The 24,891-nt window shown below is 42.4% G+C and overlaps 7 non-coding genes across 7 annotated transcripts; all 7 read right to left on the bottom strand.

Annotated features, from left to right (window-relative positions):
* Positions 1-1,811: 1,811 nt before the first annotated feature.
* Positions 1,812-1,887, bottom strand: trnac-gca (transfer RNA cysteine (anticodon GCA)). Its single transcript has one exon. It is a non-coding gene; the product is annotated as a tRNA-Cys (tRNA).
* Positions 1,888-4,167: 2,280 nt separating this feature from the next.
* trnac-gca (transfer RNA cysteine (anticodon GCA)) lies at positions 4,168-4,239 on the bottom strand. The gene has a single exon. It is a non-coding gene; the product is annotated as a tRNA-Cys (tRNA).
* Positions 4,240-8,102: 3,863 nt separating this feature from the next.
* trnac-gca (transfer RNA cysteine (anticodon GCA)) lies at positions 8,103-8,174 on the bottom strand. Its single transcript has one exon. It is a non-coding gene; the product is annotated as a tRNA-Cys (tRNA).
* A 2,235-nt stretch (positions 8,175-10,409) lies between these two features.
* On the bottom strand, positions 10,410-10,481 carry trnac-gca (transfer RNA cysteine (anticodon GCA)). The gene has a single exon. It is a non-coding gene; the product is annotated as a tRNA-Cys (tRNA).
* A 3,856-nt stretch (positions 10,482-14,337) lies between these two features.
* Positions 14,338-14,409, bottom strand: trnac-gca (transfer RNA cysteine (anticodon GCA)). Its single transcript has one exon. It is a non-coding gene; the product is annotated as a tRNA-Cys (tRNA).
* Positions 14,410-18,266: 3,857 nt separating this feature from the next.
* On the bottom strand, positions 18,267-18,338 carry trnac-gca (transfer RNA cysteine (anticodon GCA)). The gene has a single exon. It is a non-coding gene; the product is annotated as a tRNA-Cys (tRNA).
* A 2,279-nt stretch (positions 18,339-20,617) lies between these two features.
* On the bottom strand, positions 20,618-20,689 carry trnac-aca (transfer RNA cysteine (anticodon ACA)). The gene has a single exon. It is a non-coding gene; the product is annotated as a tRNA-Cys (tRNA).
* Between the last annotated feature and the right edge of the window lie 4,202 nt (positions 20,690-24,891).

The raw sequence follows: 24,891 nt of genomic DNA, 5'->3' as shown, positions 1-24,891 counted from the left end.
GCAAGAGCGGACAGGAGGAGATAGTGTGTGAAGTGACTGTAATATTTGTTAAGTCAATAGATTCATTTACAGGTTACGGAACAGAAGTGGGACTTAACGAAAGGGAAAGTGTGTAAATTGCATCCTGGCCATGAAATAAGAATCTGTGAGTGTCGAAAGTTTGACGTCGCCAGGAAATAAAAGTGGAAAATGCTGAAAGCTTCTATTTGGCCCGCGGATGCTCGCAGAGTGCTGTCAATAGGCTTGTGGCCGTCTTTCTCAATTATTATTTTAAACCTTATCACTTGTGCCTCGATATTCGCCTACACTTACTTCTATCTCCTCCGTTTCATTTCCCATTACTAGATCCAGCAGTGATTCCTCTCTTGTCTGCCTGTCTCTCTTTTGTAATTTTATCACTCCTGCCTGCTCTCCATACCTCCCTCTCGCTCTCACTCATTCAGTCACTCGCACACTCACGAACACGCTAATTCACTCACTCTATCCATCCCTCATTCCATCCTTCCCTCACTCCCTCCATCCCTCCCTCACTCACCAGCAAACTAACTCCCTACCTCAATCCCTCCACCGTAAAAGATTGAGAGAGACATAAGTAAGACAAAGACCAAATTAATAGATTGGAAACAAATTATTTTTGATGGGGTGAGATTGGAACCTCGGAAGGTGAACTTGGAAACAATCTTGACAAAGATATACAACAGGTTTTGGGAAATATTTGAAACGGTGATCAATAGAGTTCAAGAGAACTATATTCCTCTAAAAAAAAACAAATAGTCAATAATGAAACATTGTGGATGAATAAAGAGATAAGGGTAAAATTGAAATTAAACAAAGGCATCTTCGAATCACATGGACAATAAAGGAAAGGATGATAAAGGGGAAATGAAGATGTTAGGAAGGATGTCAAAAAGCAATCAGGAAAGCAGAAAGGAAATACAAGATTAAATTATCAAGAAATAGTCAATTATTCCACTGAAACGTCAATAACATCAGGATAGGGAAAGGGCCAACAAGCGATACACAAGATATACTAACAGGTAATGAAAGTGAAATGGCTGGGATATTGAATAGTTACTTTGCCTCAGTATTTATCAGGGAGACGATAGATGGTTAACATAACTTCTCCGCTTTTCAATTCTATCCCCCTGGAAATGAACCCCAGTGCTTGGCTTGTTTTTATTTATGTCGTCGCCACTTTTAGTGGTTTGTGTACCTGTAGTCCGAGATCCTTGGTTAAACCACACTTGGAGCACTGTGAACATTTCTGGTCTCCCTATTATAAAAATGATATCGAGGAATTGGCGAAGGTGAAAATAATGATGATGCCAGAACTGAAAGATAATACCTTTCAGGATAGATTTAACAGGCTGATGGCTGACATGATGGAGGTCTTTGGATAATGAAAGGGTTTGATTGGGTCGACGGAGAGAAAATGTTTCCACTCGTAGGGGACTCTCAAACTATTGGTTATCAATATAAGATAGTCACTGATAAATCCAATAGAGAATTCATGGGAAACTTCTTTGCCAAAGAGTTGCAAGAATGTGGAATTCGATACCGTCAGGAGTCGTTGAGGCAAATAACATCGACACATGAAATGGCAAACGAGACAAACACACGGGGGCGAAAGGAATGGAAGAATGTGCGGATGTGGGCAAGTGAAGCAGTGAGGGAGGAGTCTTGTGTGAAGCCGAAAGGCTGGCACAGACCCGTTGGGTCAAATGGCCTGGATCTGTGCGGCAAACTCAATTTCAACAACGACAGCAACAGATTACTGATTTTCTGACTCCCCAAAAGAAGCACTGGGAATGTGCAAGGGGGCGCCTGGATTCGAACCAGAGACCTCTTGACCTGCAGTCAAATGCTCTACCACTGAGCTACACCCGCACATCTGTTGAACATTCTTGCACGCACAATGTAATGGAGCTCAGCAGCTGGCAGTCACCGTGTTGATATGACCAACATGAAAATAAGCTTCATCATTTATTCTGGGAGACAGGTAAATACAGCAATCAGAAATGAATCATGAACGGAGTGAGTCACACTATTGTGTACAGATGCGATGCACAACCCAACATGGAAAGCCTTATCACTAAACTTCAGTGAACACATCCTCACCACAGAACGCGGAACTGGGAGCACCAGACAAACGACACCTGAATTTCAACCAGATGTTTCTCCAGCAGCTGTCAAGTGCTCTCTCACTGTGCTCTGCCCCGAGTTCTGTCGATCGTTACAGTCAACACAAGAAACAACAGGTTCAATGTGCAGTTTCACAAGATCATGCTCTCAGTGCCATATATGTAAGTGTACAGAATATCGAATCAATGTAATAAATAAACATCCAGCAGGCATTTGGCAAGAGTGGACAGGAGGAGATAGTGTGTGAAGTGACTAATATTTGTTAAGTCAACAGATTCATTTACAGGTTACGGAACAGAAGTGGGACTTAACGAAAGGGAAAGTGTGTAAATTGCATCCTGGCCATGAAATAAGAAGCTGTGAGTGTCGAAATTGTGACGTCGCCAGGAAATAAAAGTGGAAAATGCTGAAAGCCTCTATTTGACCCGCGGATGCTCGCAGAGAGTGCTGGCAATAGGCGTGTGGCCGTCTTTCTCAATTATTATTTTAAACCTTATCACTAGTGGCTCGATATTCGCCTACACTTACTTCTCCTATCTCCTCCGTTTCATTCCCCATTACTAGATCCAGCAGTGATTCCTCTCTTGTCTGCCTGTCTCGCATTTGTAATTTTATCGCTCATGACTGCTCTCCATACCTCCCTCTCGCTCTCACTCATTCAGTCACTCGCACACTCACAAACACGCTAATTCACTCACTCTATCCATCCCTCATTCCGTCCTTCCCTCACTCCCTCCCTCACTCACTCACACATCACTCCCTACCTCAATCCCTCCACCGTAAAGATTGAGAGAGACATCAGGAAGACAAAGACCAAATTAATAGATTGGAAAAAACTATTTTTGAGGGTGTGAGATTGGAACCTGGGAAGGTGAACTCGGAAAAATCTTGACAAAGATATAGAACAGGTTTTGGGAAATATTTGAAACGGTGATCAATAGATTTCAAGAGAAATTCATTCCTCTAAAAATAAAAGCAACAAATATTCAATAATGAAACATTGTGGATGAATAAAGAGATAGAGATAAGGTAAAATAGAAATTGAACAAATGCATATTCTAACTGCATGGACAATAAAGGAAAGGATGATAAAGGGGAAAATGAAGACGTTAGGAAGGATGTCAACAAGCAATCAGGAAAGCAGAAAGGAAATACAAAATTAAATTATCAAGAAATAGTCAATTATTCCACTGAAACGTCAATAACATCAGGATAGGGATAGGGCCAACAAGGGATGCACAAGATATACTCAGAGGTAATAACAGTGAAATGGCTGGAATATTGAATAGTTACTTTGTCTCAGTATTTATCAGGGAGACTATACATGCTTAACATAACTTCTCCGCTTTTCAATTCTATCCCCCTGGAAATGAACCCCAGTGCTTGGCTTGTTTTTATTTATGTCGTCGCCACTTTTAGTGATTTGTGTCCCTGTAGTCCGAGATCCTTGGTTAAACCACACTTGGAGCACTGTGAACACTTCTGGTCTCCCTATTATCAAAAGGATATCGAGGAATTGGCGAAGGTGAAAATAATGATGATGCCAGAACTGAAAGATAATACCTGTCAGGATAGATTTAACAGGCTGATGGCTGACATGATAGAGGTCTTTGGATAATGAAAGGGTTTGATTGGGTGGACGTAGAGAAAATGTTTCCACACGGAGGGGACTCTAAAACTATCGGTTATAAGATAGTCACTAATAAATCCAATAGAGAATTCATGGGAAACTTCTTTACCAAGAGTTGCAAGAATGTGGAATTCGCTAACTTAAGGAGCAGTTGAGGCAAATAACATCGATACATGAAATGGCAAACGAGATAAACACACGGGGCGAAAGGAATGGAAGAGTGTGCGGATGGGGGCAAATGAAGTCGGGAGGGAGGTGTCTTGTGTGAAGCATGAAGGCTGGCACAGACCCGTTGGGTCAAAAGGCCTGGATCTGTGCGGCAAACTCAATCGAAACAACGACAGCGACAGATTGCTGATTTTCTGAGTCCCCAAAAGAAGCACTTAGAATGTGCAAGGGGGCGACTGGATTCGAACCAAAGACATCATGATCTGCAGTCAAATGCTCTACCACTGAGCTACACCCCCACATCTGTTGACGGTTCTTGCACGCACAATGTAATGGATCTCAGTAGCTGGCAGTCACCAATGTTGATATTACCAATATGAAAAGAAGCTTCATGAGTTATTCTGGGAGACAAATAATTACGGCAATCAGAAATGTTTCATGAATGGAGTGAGTCACATTATTGTGTACAGATGCGATGCACAACCCAACTTGGAACGCCTTGTCTCTCGGCTTCAGTGAATACATCCTCACCACAGAACGCGGAACTCGAAGCACCAGCCAAACAACATCAGAATTTCAAGCAGAGGTCTTCAGCTTCTTTAAATCCTCTGTCAATGTGCTCTGCCTCCATCGCTTTGGATACTTGCAGCCAACAAATGCAGTGCCAGGTTCAATGCGTGGTTTTCCAAGATCATGCTATCAGTGCCATATATGTAAGTGCACAGAATATAATAAAGTTGCATCCAGCAGGCATGTGGCAAGTGTGGCAGGAGGAGCTGGTGTGTTAAGCAACTGTAGTTAGGAGGCAATGATGGATCTGGTTCTAGGGAATGAGATAGTTAATGTGGAGCAAGTGTCCTTGGGGGAGCATTTAGGGAATAGCGAACAGAGTATCATGAGGTTTAGAATAGCAATGGAAAAGGAGAAGGAGTAATCTGGAGTAAAAACACTTAATTGGAAGAGCGTCAATTACAGAGGGTTGAGAACTGATCCGGCCCTGGTAAAATGGAATCAAAACTGTAATCGAGCAATGGGCGGCTTTTGAAGAGGAGGTTTTTCGGGTACAGTCTGTGCACATTCCCACAAGAAGCAACGAAAGTCAGAGCTCTCTGGATGACGTAGGAGATAGAGAATAAAATGAAGCAGAGGAAGTGGACGTATGGCAGATGTCAGGTTGATAATACAAGTCAGAACCAGGCTGAGAATGGAAAGTTCAGAGGTGAAGTGAAAAAGGAAACCACACTTGGAGTAACGTGAACAATTCTGGTCGACAGATTATAAGAAGAATAAAGAGGAATTGGCAAAGCTGAAAACAAGATTCACAAGGATGATTATAGAACTCGGAGCATATACTTCTCAGGAGGACTAAACAGGTTGAAGCTCTTTTCTCTAGAAAAGGGAAGACTGAGGGTTGACCTGATAGAGGTCTTTAAGATTTTGAAAGGATTCGATTGGGTGGCCAAGAAAAAAACGGTTCCATTTGTGAGGGAATTCAAGAGAATCTTCTTTACCCAAAGGGCGGTAAGAATGTGGAACTCGCCACCAAAAGGAATCGTTGAGGCAAATGGCATAGATGCTTTAAAGGGGAAGCTAGATAAAGAGATGAAAGAGAAAGGAATATATGGCTGATAGAACGAGATGAAATAGGGCAGGAGGAGACTCATGTGGTGCATAAATACCGGTAGTGACCAATCGAGATGGCTAACCTGTTTCTCTGCCGAAGCTTCAATGTAAACAACAATCCTGCTGCTACAGGGAATTCAGACTTACTGTATGAATCACAAAATCATTTAGAAAGAAGAGGGAGTATCGGGATTTAAACCAGTGATCGCTTGATTTATAATTAAACACTGCAATTAAGCAATGCACCCACTGACATCGTCCACAGACAAGGGAATGCAACAGAGTTCAGTACCTGGCAGTCATCACTGTTGAAAGAACCAATCTGAAAAGAAGCTTCATCAGTTATTCTGGGAGGCAAATAATTACAGCAATCAGAAATGATTCATGAACGGATTGAGTCACATTATTGTGTACAGATGCGTTGCACAAGCCAACATGGAAAGCCTTGTCACTAAACTTCAGTGAACACATCCTTACCACAGAACGTGGAACTGGAAGCACCAGACAAACGACACCTGAATTTCAACCAGATGTTTCTCCAGCAGCTATCAAGTGCTCTCTCACTGTGCTCTGCCCCTAGGTCTGTAGATCGTTACAGTTAACATAAGAAACAACAGGTTCAATGTGCAGTTTCACAAGATCATGCTCTCAGTGCCATATATGTAAGTGTACAGAATATCGAATCAATGTAATAAATAAACATCCAGCAGGCATTTGGCACGAGCGGACAGCAGGAGATAGTGAGTGAAGTGACTGTAATATTTGTTAAGTCAATAGATTCATTTACAGGTTACGGAACAGAAGTGCGACTTAACGAAAGGGAAAGTGTGTAAATTGCATCCTGGCCATGAAATAAGAAGCTGTGAGTGTCGAAAGTGTGACGTCGCCAGGAAATAAAAGTGGAAAATGCTAAAAGCCTCTATTTGGCCGGCGGATGCTCGCAGAGAGTGCTCGGAATAGGCGTGTGACCGTCTTTCTCAATTATTATTTGAAACGTTATCACTTGTGCCTCGATATTCGCCTGCACTTACTTCTCCTATCTCCTCCGTTTCATTCCCCATTACTAGATCCAGCAGTGATTCCACTCTTGTCTGCCTGTCTCTCTTTTGTAATTTTATCACTCCTGCCTGCTCTCCATACCTCCCTCTCTCTCTCACTCATTCAGTCACTCGCACACTCACGAACACGCTAATTCACTAACTCTATCCATCCCTCATTCCCTCCTTCCCTCACTCCCTCCATCACTCCCTCACTCACTCACACACAAACTCCCTAACTCAATCCCTCCACCGTAAAAGATTGAGAGAGACATAAGTAAGACAAAGGCCAAATGAATAGATTGGAAACAAACTATTTTTGAGGGGGTGAGATTTGAACCTGGGAAGGTGAACTTGGAAAAAATCTTGACAAAGATGGAGAACAGGTTTTGGGAAATATTCGAAACGGTGATCAATAGAGTGCAAGAGACCTATATTCCTCTAAAGAAAACAACAAATATTCAATAACGAAACATTGTGGATGAATAAAGAGATAAGGGTAAAATAGAAATTGAACAAATGCATATTCTAAACACATGGACAATAAAGGAACGGATGATAAAGGGGAAAATGAAGACGTTAGGAAGGATGTCAACAAGCAATCAGGAAAGCAGAAAGGAAATACAAAATTAAATTATCAAGAAATAGTCAATTATTCCACTGAAACGTCAATAACATCAGGATAGGGAATGGGCCAACAAGCGATACACAAGATATACTCACAGGTAATGACAGTGAAATGGCTAGAATATTGAATAGTTACTTTGCCTCAGTATTTATCAGGGAGACTATAGATGCTTAACATAACTTCTCCGCTTTTCAATTCTATCCCCCTGGAAATGAACCCCAGTGCTTGGCTTGTTTTTATTTATGTCGTCGCCACTTTTAGTGGTTTGTGTACCTGTAGTCCGAGATCCTTGGTTAAACCACACTTGGAGCACTGTGAACACTTCTGGTCTCCCTATTATAAAAAGGATATCGAGGAATTGGCGAAGGTGAAAATAATGATGATGCCAGAACTGAAAGATAATACCTTTCAGGATAGATTTAACAGGCTGATGGCTGACATGATGGAGGTCTTTGGATAATGAAAGGGTTTGATTGGGTCGACGTAGAGAAAATGTTTCCACTCGTAGGGGACTCTAAAACTATCGGTTATCAATATAAGATAGTCACTAATAAATCCAATAGAGAATTCATGGGAAACTTCTTTACCAAAGAGTTGCAAGAATGTGGAATTCGCTCCCGTAAGGAGTAGTTGAGGCAAATAACATCGATACATGAAATGGCAAACGAGATAAACACACGGGGCGAAAGGAATGGAAGAGTGTGCGGATGTGGGCAAGTGAAGTTCGGAGGGAGGAGTCTTGTGTGAAGCCGAAAGGCTGGCACAGACCCGTTGGGTCAAATGGCCTGGAACTGTGCGGCAAACTCAATTTTAACAACGACAGCGACAGATTTCTGATTGTCTGACTCCCCAAAAGAAGCACTGGAAATGTGCAAGGGGGCGCCTGGACTCGAGCCAGAGACCTCTTGATCTGCAGTCAAATGCTCTACCACTGAGCTACACCCCCACATCTGTTGAACATTCTTGCACGCACAACATGAAAATAAGCTTCATCAGTTATTCTGGGAGACAGGTGAATACAGCAATTAGAAATGAATCATGAACGGAGTGAGTCACACTATTGTGTACAGATGAGATGCACAACCCAACATGGAAAGCCTTGTCACTAAACTTCAGTGAACACATCCTCACCACAGAACGCGGAACTGGAAGCACCAGACAAACGACACCTGAATTTCAACGAGATGTTTCTCCAGCAGCTGGCAAGTGCTCTCTCACTGTGCTCTGCCGCTGGTTCTGCAGATCGTTACAGTCAACACAAGAAACAACAGGTTCAATGTGCAGTTTCACAAGATCATGCTCTCAGTGCCATATATGTAAGTGTACAGAATATCGAATCAATGTAATAAATAAACATCCAGCAGGCATTTGGCAAGAGTGGACAGGAGGAGATAGTGTGTGAAGTGACTAATATTTGTTAAGTCAACAGATTCATTTACAGGTTACGGAACAGAAGTGGGACTTAACGAAAGGGAAAGTGTGTAAATTGCATCCTGGCCATGAAATAAGAAGCTGTGAGTGTCGAAATTGTGACGTCGCCAGGAAATAAAAGTGGAAAATGCTGAAAGCCTCTATTTGGCCCGCGGATGCTCGCAGAGAGTGCTGGCAATAGGCGTGTGGCCGTCTTTCTCAATTATTATTTTAAACCTTATCACTAGTGGCTCGATATTCGCCTACACTTACTTCTCCTATCTCCTCCGTTTCATTCCCCATTACTAGATCCAGCAGTGATTCCTCTCTTGTCTGCCTGTCTCTCATTTGTAATTTGATCGCTCCTGCCTGCTCTCCCTGCCTCCCTCTCGCTCTCACTCATTCAGTCACTCGCACACTCACGAACACGCTAATTCACTCACTCTATCCATCCCTCATTCCCTCCTTCCCTCACTCCCTCCCTCACTCACTCACACATCACTCCCTACCTTAATCCCTCCACCGTAAAGATTGAGAGAGACATCAGTAAGACAAAGACCAAATTAATAGATTGGAAAAAACTATTTTTGAGGGTGTGAGATTGGAACCTGGGAAGGTGAACTCGGAAAAATCTTGACAAAGATATAGAACAGGTTTTGGGAAATATTTGAAACGGTGATTAATAGATTTCAAGAGAAATTCATTCCTCTAAAAAAAAAAGAAACAAATATTCAATAATGAAACGTTGTGGATGAATAAAGAGATAGAGATAAGGTAAAATAGAAATTGAACAAATGCATATTCTAACTGCATGGACAATAAAGGAAAGGATGATAAAGGGGAAAATGAAGACGTTAGGAAGGATGTCAACAAGCAATCAGGAAAGCAGAAAGGAAATACAAAATTAAATTATCAAGAAATAGTCAATTATTCCACTGAAACGTCAGTAACATCAGGATAGGGATAGGGCCAACAAGGGATACACAAGATATACTCAGAGGTAATAACAGTGAAATGGCTGGAATATTGAATAGTTACTTTGTCTCAGTATTTATCAGGGAGACTATACATGCTTAACATAACTTCTCCGCTTTTCAATTCTATCCCCCTGGAAATGAACCCCAGTGCTTGGCTTGTTTTTGTTTATGTCGTCGCCACTTTTAGTGATTTGTGTACCTGTAGTCCGAGATCCTTGGTTAAACCACACTTGGAGCATTGTGAACACTTCTGGTCTCCCTATTATCAAAAGGATATCGAGGAATTGGCGAAGGTGAAAATAATGATGATGCCAGAACTGAAAGATAATACCTGTCAGGATAGATTTAACAGGCTGATGGCTGACATGATAGAGGTCTTTGGATAATGAAAGGGTTTGATTGGGTAGACGTAGAGAAAATGTTTCCACTCGTAGGGGACTCTAAAACTATCGGTTATAAGATAGTCACTAATAAATCCAATAGAGAATTCATGGGAAACATCTTTACCAAAGAGTTGCAAGAATGTGGAATTCGCTACCTTAAGGAGCAGTTGAGGCAAATAACATCGATACATGAAATGGCAAACGAGATAAACACACGGGGCGAAAGGAATGGAAGAGTGTGCGGATGGGGGCAAATGAAGTCGGGAGGGAGGTGTCTTGTGTGAAGCATGAAGGCTGGCACAGACCCGTTGGGTCAAAAGGCCTGGATCTGTGCGGCAAACTCAACAGAAACAGCGACAGCGACAGATTGCTGATTTTCTGAGTCCCCAAAAGAAGCACTTCGAATGTGCAAGGGGGCGCCTGGATTCGAACCAGAGACCTCTTGATCTGCAGTCAAATGCTCTACCACTGAGCTACACCCCCCCATCTGTTGACCAGTCTTGCACGCACAATGTAATGGTTCTCAGTAGCTGGCAGTCACCAATGTTGATATTACCAATATGAAAAGAAGCTTCATGAGTTATTCTGGGAGACAAATAATTACGGCAATCAGAAATGTTTCATGAATGGAGTGAGTCACATTATTGTGTACAGTTGCGATGCACAACCCAACTTGGAACGCCTTGTCTCTCGGCTTCAGTGAATACATCCTCACCACAGAACGCGGAACTCGAAGCACCAGCCAAACAACATCAGAATTTCAAGCAGAGGTCTTCAGCTTCTTTAAATCCTCTGTCAATGTGCTCTGCCCCCATCGCTTTGGATACTTGCAGCCAACAAATGCAGTGCCAGGTTCAATGCGTGGTTTTCCAAGATCATGCTATCAGTGCCATATATGTAAGTGCACAGAATATAATAAAGATGCATCCAGCAGGCATGTGGCAAGTGTGGCAGGAGGAGCTAGTGTGTGAAGCAACTGTAGTTAGGAGGCAATGATGGATCTGGTTCTAGGGAATGAGATAGTTAATGTGGAGCAAGTGTCCTTGGGGGAGCATTTAGGGAATAACGAACAGAGTATCATGAGGTTTAGAATAGCAATGGAAAAGGAGAAGGAATAATCTGGAGTAAAAACACTTAATTGGAAGAGGGTCAATTACAGAGGGTTGAGAACTGATCCGGCCCTGGTAAAATGGAATCAAAACTGTAATCGAGCAATGGGCGGCTTTTGAAGAGGAGGTTTTTCGGGTACAGTCTGTGTACATTCCCACAAGAAGCAACGAAAGCCAGAGCTCTCTGGATGACGTAGGAGATAGAGAATAAAATGAAGCAGAGGAAGTTGACGTATGGCAGATGTCAGGTTGATAATACAAGTCAGAACCAGGCTGAGAATGGAAAGTTCAGAGGTGAAGTGAAAAAGGAAACCACACTTGGGGTAACATGAACAATTCTGGTCGACAGATTATAAGAAGAATAAAGAGGAATTGGCAAAGCTGAAAAAAAGATTCACAAGGATGATTATAGAACTCGGAGCATATACTTCTCAGGAGGACTAAACAGGTTGAAGCTCTTTTTTCTAGAAAAGGGAAGACTGAGGGGTGACCTGATAGAGGTCTTTAAGATTTTGAAAGGATTCGATTGGGTGGCCAAGAAAAAAACGGTTCCATTTGTGAGGGAATTCAAGAGAATCTTCTTTACCCAAAGGTCGGTAAGAATGTGGAACTCGCCAACAAAAGGAATCGTTGAGGCAAATGGCATAGATGCTTTAAAGGGGAAGCTCGATGAAGAGATGAAAGAGAAAGGAATATATGGCTGTTAGAACGAGATGAAACAGGGCAGGAGGAGACTCATGTGGTGCATAAATACCGGTAGTGACCAATCGAGATAGCTAACCTGTTTCTCTGCGGAAGCTTCAATGTAAACAACAATCCTGCTGCTACAGGGAATTCAGACTTACTGTATGAATCACAAAATCATTTAGAAAGAAGAGGGAGTATCGGGATTTAAACCAGTGATCGCTTGATTTATAATTAAACACTGCAATTAAGCAATGCACCCACTGACATCGTCCACAGACAAGGGAATGCAACAGAGTTCAGTACCTGGCAGTCATCACTGTTGAAAGAACCAATCTGAAAAGAAGCTTCATCAGTTATTCTGGGAGACAAATAATTACAGCAATCAGAAATGATTCATGAACGGATTGAGTCACACTATTGTGTACAGATGCGTTGCACAAGCCAACATGGAAAGCCTTGTCACTAAACTTCAGTGAACACATCCTTACCACAGAACGTGGAACTGGAAGCACCAGACAAACGACACCTGAATTTCAACCAGATGTTTCTCCAGCAGCTATCAAGTGCTCTCTCACTGTGCTCTGCCCCTAGGTCTGTAGATCGTTACAGTCAACACAAGAAACAACAGGTTCAATGTGCAGTTTCACAAGATCATGCTCTCAGTGCCATATATGTAAGTGTACAGAATATCGAATCAATGTAATAAATAAACATTAGGCAGGCATTTGGCAAGAGCGGACAGGAGGAGATAGTGTGTGAAGTGACTGTAATATTTGTTAAGTCATTAGATTCATTTACATGTTACGGAACTGAAGTGGGACTTAACGAAAGGGAAAGTGTGTAAATTGCATCCTGGCCATGAAATAAGAAGCTGTGAGTGTCGAAAGTGTGACGTCGCCAGGAAAGAAAAGTGGAAAATGCTGAAAGACTCTATTTGACCCTCGGAAGCTCGCAGAGAGTGCTGGCAATAGGCGTGTGGCCGTCTTTCTCAATTATTATTTTAAACCTTATCACTCGTGCCTCGATATTCGCCTACACTTACTTCTCCTATCTCCTCCGTTTCATTCCCCATTACTCGATCCAGCAGTGATTCCTCTCTTGTCTGCCTGTCTCGCATTTGTAATTTTATCACTCCTGCCTGCTCTCCATACCTCCCTCTCGCTCTCACTCATTCAGTCCCTCGCACACTCACGAACACGCTAATTCACTCACTCTATCCATCCCTCATTCCCTCCTTCCCTCACTCCCTCCATCACTCCCTCACTCACTCACACACAAACTCCCTACCTCAATCCCTCCACCGTAAAGATTGAGAGAGACATCAGTAAGACAAAGGCCAAATTAATAGATTGGAAACAAACTATTTTTGAGGGGGTGAGATTGGAACCTGGGAAGGTGAACTTGGAAAAAATCTTGACAAAGATGGAGAACAGGTTTTGCGAAATATTCGAAACGGTGATCAATAGATTTCAAGAGACCTATATTCCTCTAAAGAAAACAACAAATATTCAATAACGAAACATTGTGGATGAATAAAGAGATAAGGGTAAAATAGAAATTGAACAAATGCATATTCTAACCACATGGACAATAAAGGAAAGGATGATAAAGGGGAAAATGAAGACGTTAGGAAGGATGTCAACAAGCAATCAGGAAAGCAGAAAGGAAATACAAAATTAAATTATCAAGAAATAGTCAATTATTCCACTGAAACGTTAGTAACATCAGGATAGGGATAGGGCCAACAAGGGATACACAAGATATACTCAGAGGTAATAACAGTGAAATGGCTGGAATATTGAATAGTTACTTTGTCTCAGTATTTATCAGGGAGACTATACATGCTTAACATAACTTCTCCGCTTTTCAATTCTATCCCCCTGGAAATGAACCCCAGTGCTTGGCTTGTTTTTGTTTATGTCGTCGCCACTTTTAGTGATTTGTGTACCTGTAGTCCGAGATCCTTGGTTAAACCACACTTGGAGCATTGTGAACACTTCTGGTCTCCCTATTATCAAAAGGATATCGAGGAATTGGCGAAGGTGAAAATAATGATGATGCCAGAACTAAAAGATAATACCTGTCAGGATAGATTTAACAGGCTGATGGCTGACATGATAGAGGTCTTTGGATAATGAAAGGGTTTGATTGGGTAGACGTAGAGAAAATGTTTCCACTCGTAGGGGACTCTAAAACTATCGGTTATAAGATAGTCACTAATAAATCCAATAGAGAATTCATGGGAAACATCTTTACCAAAGAGTTGCAAGAATGTGGAATTCGCTACCTTAAGGAGCAGTTGAGGCAAATAACATCGATACATGAAATGGCAAACGAGATAAACACACGGGGCGAAAGGAATGGAAGAGTGTGCGGATGGGGGCAAATGAAGTCGGGAGGGAGGTGTCTTGTGTGAAGCATGAAGGCTGGCACAGACCCGTTGGGTCAAAAGGCCTGGATCTGTGCGGCAAACTCAACAGAAACAGCGACAGCGACAGATTGCTGATTTTCTGAGTCCCCAAAAGAAGCACTTAGAATGTGCAAGGGGGCGCCTGGATTCGAACCAGAGACCTCTTGATCTGCAGTCAAATGCTCTACCACTGAGCTACACCCCCCCATCTGTTGACCAGTCTTGCACGCACAATGTAATGGTTCTCAGTAGCTGGCAGTCACCAATGTTGATATTACCAATATGAAAAGAAGCTTCATGAGTTATTCTGGGAGACAAATAATTACGGCAATCAGAAATGTTTCATGAATGGAGTGAGTCACATTATTGTGTACAGTTGCGATGCACAACCCAACTTGGAACGCCTTGTCTCTCGGCTTCAGTGAATACATCCTCACCACAGAACGCGGAACTCGAAGCACCAGCCAAACAACATCAGAATTTCAAGCAGAGGTCTTCAGCTTCTTTAAATCCTCTGTCAATGTGCTCTGCCCCCATCGCTTTGGATACTTGCAGCCAACAAATGCAGTGCCAGGTTCAATGCGTGGTTTTCCAAGATCATGCTATCAGTGCCATATATGTAAGTGCACAGAATATAATAAAGATGCATCCAGCAGGCATGTGGCAAGTGTGGCAGGAGGAGCTAGTGTGTGAAGCAACTGTAGTTAGGAGGCAATGATGGATCTGGTTCTAGGGAATGAGATAGTTAATGTGGAGCAAGTGTCCTTGGGGGAGCATTTAGGGAATAACGAACAGAGTATCATGAGGTTTAGAATAGCAATGGAAAAGGAGAAGGAATAATCTGGAGTAAAAACACTTAATTGGAAGAGGGTCAATTACAGAGGGTTGAGAACTGATCCGGCCCTGGTAAAATGGAATCAAAACTGTAATCGAGCAATGGGCGGCTTTTGAAGAGGAGGTTTTTCGGGTACAGTCTGTGTACATTCCCACAAGAAGCAACGAAAGCCAGAGCTCTCTGGATGACGTAGGAGATAGAGAATAAAATGAAGCAGAGGAAGTTGACGTATGGCAGATGTCAGGTTGATAATACAAGTCAGAACCAGGCTGAGAATGGAAAGTTCAGAGGTGAAGTGAAAAAGGAAACCACACTTGGAGTAACATGAACAATTCTGGTCGACAGATTATAAGAAGAATAAAGAGGAATTGGCAAAGCTGAAAAAAAGATTCACAAGGATGATTATAGAACTCGGAGCATATACTTCTCAGGAGGACTAAACAGGTTGAAGCTCTTTTTTCTAGAAAAGGGAAGACTGAGGGGTGACCTGATAGAGGTCTTTAAGATTTTGAAAGGATTCGATTGGGTGGCCAAGAAAAAAACGGTTCCATTTGTGAGGGAATTCAAGAGAATCTTCTTTACCCAAAGGGCGGTAAGAATGTGGAACTCGCCAACAAAAGGAATCGTTGAGGCAAATGGCATAGATGCTTTAAAGGGGAAGCTCGATGAAGAGATGAAAGAGAAAGGAATATATGGCTGTTAGAACGAGATGAAACAGGGCAGGAGGAGACTCATGTGGTGCATAAATACCGGTAGTGACCAATCGAGATAGCTAACCTGTTTCTCTGCGGAAGCTTCAATGTAAACAACAATCCTGCTGCTACAGGGAATTCAGACTTACTGTATGAATCACAAAATCATTTAGAAAGAAGAGGGAGTATCGGGATTTAAACCAGTGATCGCTTGATTTATAATTAAACACTGCAATTAAGCAATGCACCCACTGACATCGTCCACAGACAAGGGAATGCAACAGAGTTCAGTACCTGGCAGTCATCACTGTTGAAAGAACCAATCTGAAAAGAAGCTTCATCAGTTATTCTGGGAGACAAATAATTACAGCAATCAGAAATGATTCATGAACGGATTGAGTCACACTATTGTGTACAGATGCGTTGCACAAGCCAACATGGAAAGCCTTGTCACTAAACTTCAGTGAACACATCCTTACCACAGAACGTGGAACTGGAAGCACCAGACAAACGACACCTGAATTTCAACCAGATGTTTCTCCAGCAGCTATCAAGTGCTCTCTCACTGTGCTCTGCCCCTAGGTCTGTACATCGTTACAGTCAACACAAGAAACAACAGGTTCAATGTGCAGTTTCACAAGATCATGCTCTCAGTGCCATATATGTAAGTGTACAGAATATCGAATCAATGTAATAAATAAACATTAGGCAGGCATTTGGCAAGAGCGGACAGGAGGAGATAGTGTGTGAAGTGACTGTAATATTTGTTAAGTCATTAGATTCATTTACATGTTACGGAACTGAAGTGGGACTTAACGAAAGGGAAAGTGTGTAAATTGCATCCTGGCCATGAAATAAGAAGCTGTGAGTGTCGAAAGTGTGACGTCGCCAGGAAAGAAAAGTGGAAAATGCTGAAAGACTCTATTTGACCCTCGGAAGCTCGCAGAGAGTGCTGGCAATAGGCGTGTGGCCGTCTTTCTCAATTATTATTTTAAACCTTATCACTCGTGCCTCGATATTCGCCTACACTTACTTCTCCTATCTCCTCCGTTTCATTCCCCATTACTCGATCCAGCAGTGATTCCTCTCTTGTCTGCCTGTCTCGCATTTGTAATTTTATCACTCCTGCCTGCTCTCCATACCTCCCTCTCGCTCTCACTCATTCAGTCCCTCGCACACTCACGAACACGCTAATTCACTCACTCTATCCATCCCTCATTCCCTCCTTCCCTCACTCCCTCCATCACTCCCTCACTCACTCACACACAAACTCCCTACCTCAATCCCTCCACCGTAAAGATTGAGAGAGACATCAGTAAGACAAAGGCCAAATTAATAGATTGGAAACAAACTATTTTTGAGGGGGTGAGATTGGAACCTGGGAAGGTGAACTTGGAAAAAATCTTGACAAAGATGGAGAACAGGTTTTGCGAAATATTCGAAACGGTGATCAATAGAGTTCAAGAGACCTATATTACTCTAAAGAAAACAACAAATATTCAATAACGAAACATTGTGGATGAATAAAGAGATAAGGGTAAAATAGAAATTGAACAAATGCATATTCTAACCACATGGACAATAAAGGAAAGGATGATAAAGGGGAAAATGAAGACGTTAGGAAGGATGTCAACAAGCAATCAGGAAAGCAGAAAGGAAATACAAAATTAAATTATCAAGAAATAGTCAATTATTCCACTGAAACGTCAATAACATCAGGATAGGGAAAGGGCCAACAAGCGATACACAAGATATACTCACAGGTAATAACAGTGAAATGGCTGGAATATTGAATAGTTACTTTGCCTCAGTATTTATCAGAGAGACTATAGATGCTTAACATAACTTCTCCGCTTTTCAATTCTATCCCCCTGGAAATGAACCCCAGTGCTTGGCTTGTTTTTATTTATGTCGTCGCCACTTTTAGTGGTTTGTGTACCTGTTGTCCGAGATCCTTGGTTAAACCACACTTGGAGCACTGTGAACACTTCTCGTCTCCCTATTATAACAAGGATATCGAGGAATTGGCGAAGGTGAAAATAATGATGATGCCAGATCTGAAAGATAATACCTTTCAGGATAGATTTAACAGGCTGATGGCTGACATGATGGAGGTCTTTGGATAATGAAAGGGTTTGATTGGGTCGACGTAGAGAAAATGTTTCCACTCGTCGGGGACTCTAAAACTATCGGTTATCAATATAAGATAGTCACTAATAAATCCAATAGAGAATTCATGGGAAACTTATTTTCCAAAGAGTTGCAAGAATGTGGAATTCGCTCCCGTAAGGAGCAGTTGAGGCAAATAACATCGATACATGAAATGGCAAACGAGATAAACACACGGGGGCGAAAGGAATGGAAGAGTGTGCGGATGTGGGCAAGTGAAGTTCGGAGGGAGGAGTCTTGTGTGAAGCCGAAAGGCTGGCACAGACCCGTTGGGTCAAATGGCCTGGATCTGTGCGGCAAACTCAATTTTAACAACGACAGATTACTGATTTTCTGACTCCCCAAAAGAAGCTCTGGGAATGTGCAAGGGGGCGCCTGGATTCGAACCAGAGACCTCTTAATCTGCAGTCAAATGCTCTACCACTGAGCTACACCCCCACATCTGTTGAACATTCTTGCACGCACAATGTAATGGAGCTCAGTAGCTGGCAGTCACCATGTTGATATGACCAACATGAAAATAAGCTTCATCAGTTATTCTGGGAGACAGGTAAATACAGCAATCAGAAATGAATCATGAACGGAGTGAGTCACACTATTGTGTACAGATGCGATGCACAACCCGACATGGAAAGCCTTGTCACTAAACTTCAGTGAGCACATCCTTACCACAGAACGCGGAACTGGAAGCACCAGACAAACGACACCTAAATTTCAACCAGATGTTTCTCCAGCAGCTGTCAAGTGCTCTCTCACTGTACTCTGCGCCAATTCTGTAGATCGTTACAGTCAACACAAGAAACAACAGGTTCAATGTGCAGTTTCACAAGATCATGCTCTCACTACCATATATGTAAGTGTACAGAATATCGAATCAATGCAATAAATAAACATCCAGCAGGCATTTGGCAAGAGCGGACAGGAGGAGATAGTGTGTGAAGTGACTGTAATATTTGTTCAGTCAATAGATTCATTTACAGTTTACGGAACTGAAGTGGGACTTAACGAAAGGGAAAGTGTGTAAATTGCATCCTGGCCATGAAATAAGAAGCTGTGAGTGTCGAAATTGTGACGTCGCCAGGAAATAAAAGTGGAAAATGCTGAAAACCTCTATTTGACCCGCGGATGCTCGCGGAGAGTGTTGTCAATAGGCGTGTGGCCGTCTTTCTCAATTATTATTTTAAACCTTATCACTCGTGCCTCGATATTCGCCTGCACTTACTTCTCCTATCTCCTCCGTTTCATTCCCCATTACTGGATCCAGCAGTGATTCCTCTCTTGTCTGCCGGTCTCTCTTTTGTAATTTTATCGCTCCTGCCTGCTCTCCCTGCCTCCCTCTCGTTCTCACTCATTCAGTCACTCGCACACTCACGAACACGCTAATTCACTCACTCTATCCATCCCTCATTCCCTCCTTCCCTCACTCCCTCCCTCACTCACTCACACATCACTCCCAACCTCAATCCCTCCACCGTAAAGATTGAGAGAGACATCAGTAAGACAAAGACCAAATTAATAGATTGGAAACAAACTATTTTTGAGGGGGTGAGATTGGAACCTGGGAAGGTGAACTTGGAAAAAATCTTGACAAAGAAATCGAACAGGTGTTGGGAAATATTTGAAACGGTGATGAATAGAGTTCAAGAGAAATACATTCCTCCAAAAAAAAACCAACAAATATTCAATAATGAAACATTGTGGATGAATAAAGAGATAAGGGTAAAATTGAAATTGAACAAATGCATATTCTAACTACATGGACAATAAAGGAAAGGATGATAAAGGGGAACATGAAGACGTTAGGAAGGATGTCTACAAGCAATCAGGAAAGCAGAAAGGAAATACAAAATTAAATTATCAAGAAATAGTCAATTATTGCACTGAAATGTCAATAACATCAGGATAGGGATAGGGCCAACAAGGGATACACAAGATATACTCAGAGGTAATAACAGTGAAATGGCTGGAATATTGAATAGTTACTTTGTCTCAGTATTTATCAGGGAGACTATACATGCTTAACATAACTTCTCCGCTTTTCAATTCTATCCCCCTGGAAATGAACCCCAGTGCTTGGCTTGTTTTTTTTAATGTCGTCACCACTTTTAGTGATTTGTGTACCTGTAGTCCGAGATCCTTGGTTAAACCACACGTGGAGCACTGTGAACACTTCTGGTCTCCCTATTATCAAAAGGATATCGAGGAATTGGCGAAGGTGAAAATAATGATGATGCCAGAACTGAAAGAGAATACCTTTCAGGATAGATTTAACAGGCTGATGGCTGACATGATGGAGGTCTTTGGATAATGAAAGGGTTTGATTGGGTCGACGTAGAGAAAATGTTTCCACTCGTAGTGGACTCTAAAACTATCGGTTATCAATATAAGATAGTCACTGATAAATCCAATAGAGAATTCATGGGAAACTTCATGACCAAAGAGTTGCAAGAATGTGGAATTCGCTCCCTTGATGAGTAGTTGAGGCAAATAACATCGATACATGAAATGGCAAACTAGATAAACACACGGGGGCGAAAGGAATGGAAGAGTGTGCGGATGGGGGCAAATGAAGTCGGGAGGGAGGAGTCTTGTGTGAAGCATAAAGTCTGGCACAGATCCGTTGGATCAAAAGGCCTGGATCTGTGCGGCAAACTCAACATGAACAACGACAGATTACTGATTTTCTGAGTCCCCAAAAGAAACACTTAGAATGTGCAAGGGGGCAACTGGATTCGAACCAGAGACCTCTTGATCTGTAGTCAAATGCTCCACCACTGAGCTACACCCCCACATCTATTTACCATTCTTGCACGCACAATGTAATGGAGCTCAGTAGCTGGCAGTCACCAATGTTGATATTACCAACATGAAAAGAAGCTTCATCAGTTATTCTGGGAGACAAATAAATACAGCAATCAGAAATGAATCATGAACGGAGTGAGTCACACTATTGTGTACAGATGCGATGCACAACCCGACATGGAAAGCCTTGTCACTAAACTTCAGTGAGCACATCCTTACCACAGAACGCGGAACTGGAAGCACCAGACAAACGACACCTGAATTTCAACCAGATGTTTCTCCAACAGCTGTCAAGTGCTCTCTAACTGTGCTCTGCCCCAATTCTGTAGATCGTTACAGTCAACACAAGAAACAGCAGGTTCAATGTGCAGTTTCACAAGATCATGCTCTCAGTGCCATATATGTAAGTGTACAAAATATCGAATCAATGCAATAAATAAACATCCAGCAGGCATTTGGCAAGAGTGGACAGGAGGAGATAGTGTGTGAAGTGACTGTAATATTTGTTAAGTCAATAGATTCATTTACAGGTTACGGAACTGAAGAGGGACTAAACGAAAGGGAAAGTGTGTAAATTGCATCCTGGCCATGAAATAAGAAGCTGTGAGTGTCGAAAGTGTGACGTCGCCAGGAAATAAAAGTGGAAAATGCTGAAAGCCTCCATTTGGCCCGCGGATGCTCGCAGAGAGTGCTGGCAATAGGCGTGTGGCCGTCTTTCTCAATTATTATTTTAAACCTTATCACTAGTGCCTCGATATTCGCCTACACTCACTTCTCCTATCTCCTCCGTTTCATTCCCCATTACTAGATCCAGCAGTGATTCCTCTCTTGTCTGCCTGTCTCTCTTTTGTAATTTTATCGCTCCTGCCTGCTCTCCCTGCCTCCCTCTCGCTCTCACTCATTCAGTCACTCGCACACTTACGAACACGCTAATTCACTCACTCTATCCATCCCTCATTCCCTCCTTCCCTCACTCCCTCACTCAATCCCTCCACCGTAAAGATTGAGAGAGACATCAGTAAGACAAAGAACAAATTAATAGATTGGAATCAAACTATTTTTGAGGGGATGAGATTGGAACCTGGGAAGGTGAACTTGGAAAAAATCTTGACAAAGATATAGAACAGGTTTTGGGAAATATTTGAAACGGTGATCAACAGAGTTCAAGAGAAATACATTCCTCTAAATAAAAACAACAAATCGTTCATAATGAAACATTGTGGATGAATAAAGAGGCAAATAACATCGATACATGAAATGGCAAACTAGATAAACACACGGGGCGAAAGGAATGGAAGAGTGTGCGGATGGGGGCAAATGAATTAGGGAGGGATGTGTCTTGTGTGAAGCATAAAGGCTGGCACAAACCCGTTGGGTCAAAAGGCCTGGATCTGTGCGGCAAACTCAATGTCAACAACGACAGCGACAGATTACTGATTTTCTGAGTCCCCAAAAGAAGCACTTCGAATGTGCAAGGGTCGCCTGGATTCGAACCAGAGACCTCTTGATCTGCAGTCAAAAGCTCGATCACTGAGATACACCCCCACATCTGTTCAATACTCTTGCACGCACAATGTCATGGAGCTCAGTAGCTGGCAATCACCAATGTTGATATTACCAACATGAAAAGAAGCTTCATGAGTTATTCTGGGAGACAAATAATTACGGCAATCAGAAATGTTTCATGAATGGATTGAGTCACATTGTTGTGTACAGATGCGATGCACAACCCAACTTGGAACGCCTTGTCTCTCGGCTTCAGTGAATACATCGTCACCACAGAACGCGGAACTCGAAGCACCAGACAAACAACATCAGAATTTCAAGCAGAGGTCTTCAGCTGCTTTAAGTCCTCTGTCACTGTGCTCTGCCCCCAGCTCTTTAGATACTTGCAGTCAACAAATGCAGTGCCAGATTCAATGCGTGGTTTTCCAAGATCATGCTATCAGTGTCATATATGTAAGTGTACAGAATATAATAAAGATGCATCCAGCAGGCATTAGGCAAGTGTGGCAGGAGGAGCTAGTGTGTGAAGCAACTGTAACCTATTAGTTAGGAGGCAATGCTGGACCTGGTTCTAGGGATTGAGATAGTTAATGTGGAGCAATTGTCCTTGGGGGAGCATTTAGGGAACAGCGAACAGAGTATCATAAGGATTGGAATTACAATGGAAAAGGAGAAGGATTAATCTAGAGTAAAAATACTTCATTGGAAGAGGGTCAATTACAGAGGGTTGAGAACTGATCCGGCCCTGGTAAAATGGAATCAAAACTGTAATCGAGCAATGGGCGGCTTTTGAAGAGGAGATTGTTCGGGTACAGTCTGTGTCCATTCCCACAAGAGGAAAGGGTGGGGCAACTAAAGCCAGAGCTCTCTGGATGACGAAGGAGATAGAGAATAAAATGAAGCAGAGGAAGTGGCCGTATGGCACATGTCAGGTTGATAATAAAAGTCAGAACCAGGCTGAGAATGGAAAGTTCAGAGGTGAAGTGAAAAAGGAAACCACACTTGGAGTAACGTGAACAATTCTGGTCGACAGATTATAAGAAGAATAAAGAGGAATTGGCAAAGCTGAAAAAAAGATTCACAAGGATGATAATAGAACTCGGAGCATATACTTCTCAGGAGGACTAAACAGGTTGAAGCTCTTTTCTCTAGAAAAGGGAAGACTGAGGGGTGACCTGATAGAGGTCTTTAAGATTTTGAAAGCGTTCGATAGGGTTGACGTAGAAAAAACGTTTCCATTTGTGAGGGAATTCAGGAGAATCTTCTTTACCCAAAGGGCGGTAAGAATGTGGAACTCGCCACCAAAAGGAATCGTTGAGGCAAATGGCATACGTGCTTTAAAAGGGAAGCTAGATAAAGAGATGAAAGAGAAAGGAATGTATGGCTGATCGAACGAGATGGAATAGGGCAGGAGGTGACTCATGTGGTGCATAAATACCGGAATTGACCAATCGAGATAGCTAACCTGTTTCTCTGCTGAAGCTTCAATGTAAACAATCCTGCTGCTACAGGGAATTCAGACTTACTGTATGAATCACAAAATCATTTAGAAAGAAGAGGGAGTATCGGGATTTAAACCAGCGATCGCTTGATTTACAATGAAACACTGCAATTAAGCAATGCACCCACTGATATCGTCCACGGATGAAGTAATGCAACGGAGTTCAGTACCTGGCAGTCATCACTGAAGTGAGAACCAATCTGAAAAGAAGCTTCATCAGTTATTCTGGGACACAAATAATTACAGCAATCAGAAATGATTCATGATCGGAGTGAGTCACACTATTGTGTGCAGATGCGATGCACAACCCAACATGGAAAGCCTTGTCACTAAACTTCAGTGAACACATCCTTACCACAGAACGCGGAACTGGAAGCACCAGACAAACGACACCTGAATTTCAACCAGATTTTTCTCCAGCAGCTGTCAAGTGCTCTCTCACTCTGCTCTGCCCCTAGCTCTGTCGATCGTTGCAGTCAACACAAGAAACAACAGGTTCAATGTGCAGTTTCACAAGATCATGCTCTCAGTGCCATATATGTAAGTGTACAGAATATCGCATCAGTTTAATAAATAAGCTTCCAGCAGGTATTATGCAAGTGTGGACAGGAGGAGATAGTGTGTGAAGCGACTGTAACATGTGTTAAGTCAAAATATTCAGTTACAGGTTACGGAAGAGAAGTTGGTTTATCAAATGGAAAAGTGTCTAAATTGCAGAATTCACATCCTAACCATGAAATAAGAGACCGTGAATGTCCAAAGTGGACAATGCTCAAAAGCCTCTGTTTGACCCTCCGGATTCGAATAGAAATTGCTGGGCACAGGCTTGTGGCTGTGTTTCTCAATCATTATTTTAAATCTTGCCGTTTGTGCCTGGCTATTCTCCTATACTTACTTCTCTTATCTGCACCGTTTCATTTTCCATTGTTGGATCAAGCAGTGATTCCTCTCTTGCCCACCTGTCTCCCTTTTATCATTACATTCGTTCCTGCCTGCTCTATCCGTCACCCTCTCGCTTTCACTCATTCATTCACTCAAACGCTCACGAACTCACTCACTCCCTCCCTCCCTCGCTCACTTCCTCCCTCCCTCACTCACACACTCACTCCCTCCCTCAATCCCTCCTCAGTAAAATATTTAGAAATACTTAAGTGAGACAAATAACAAATTAATTGATTTGAA

Source organism: Heptranchias perlo, chromosome 20, assembly GCF_035084215.1.
Source record: "Heptranchias perlo isolate sHepPer1 chromosome 20, sHepPer1.hap1, whole genome shotgun sequence".
Classification (NCBI taxonomy): Eukaryota; Metazoa; Chordata; class Chondrichthyes; order Hexanchiformes; family Hexanchidae; genus Heptranchias; species Heptranchias perlo.
The sequence above is the reverse complement of the archived record's forward strand: the minus strand, read 5'-3'. Positions and strand labels throughout refer to the sequence as shown.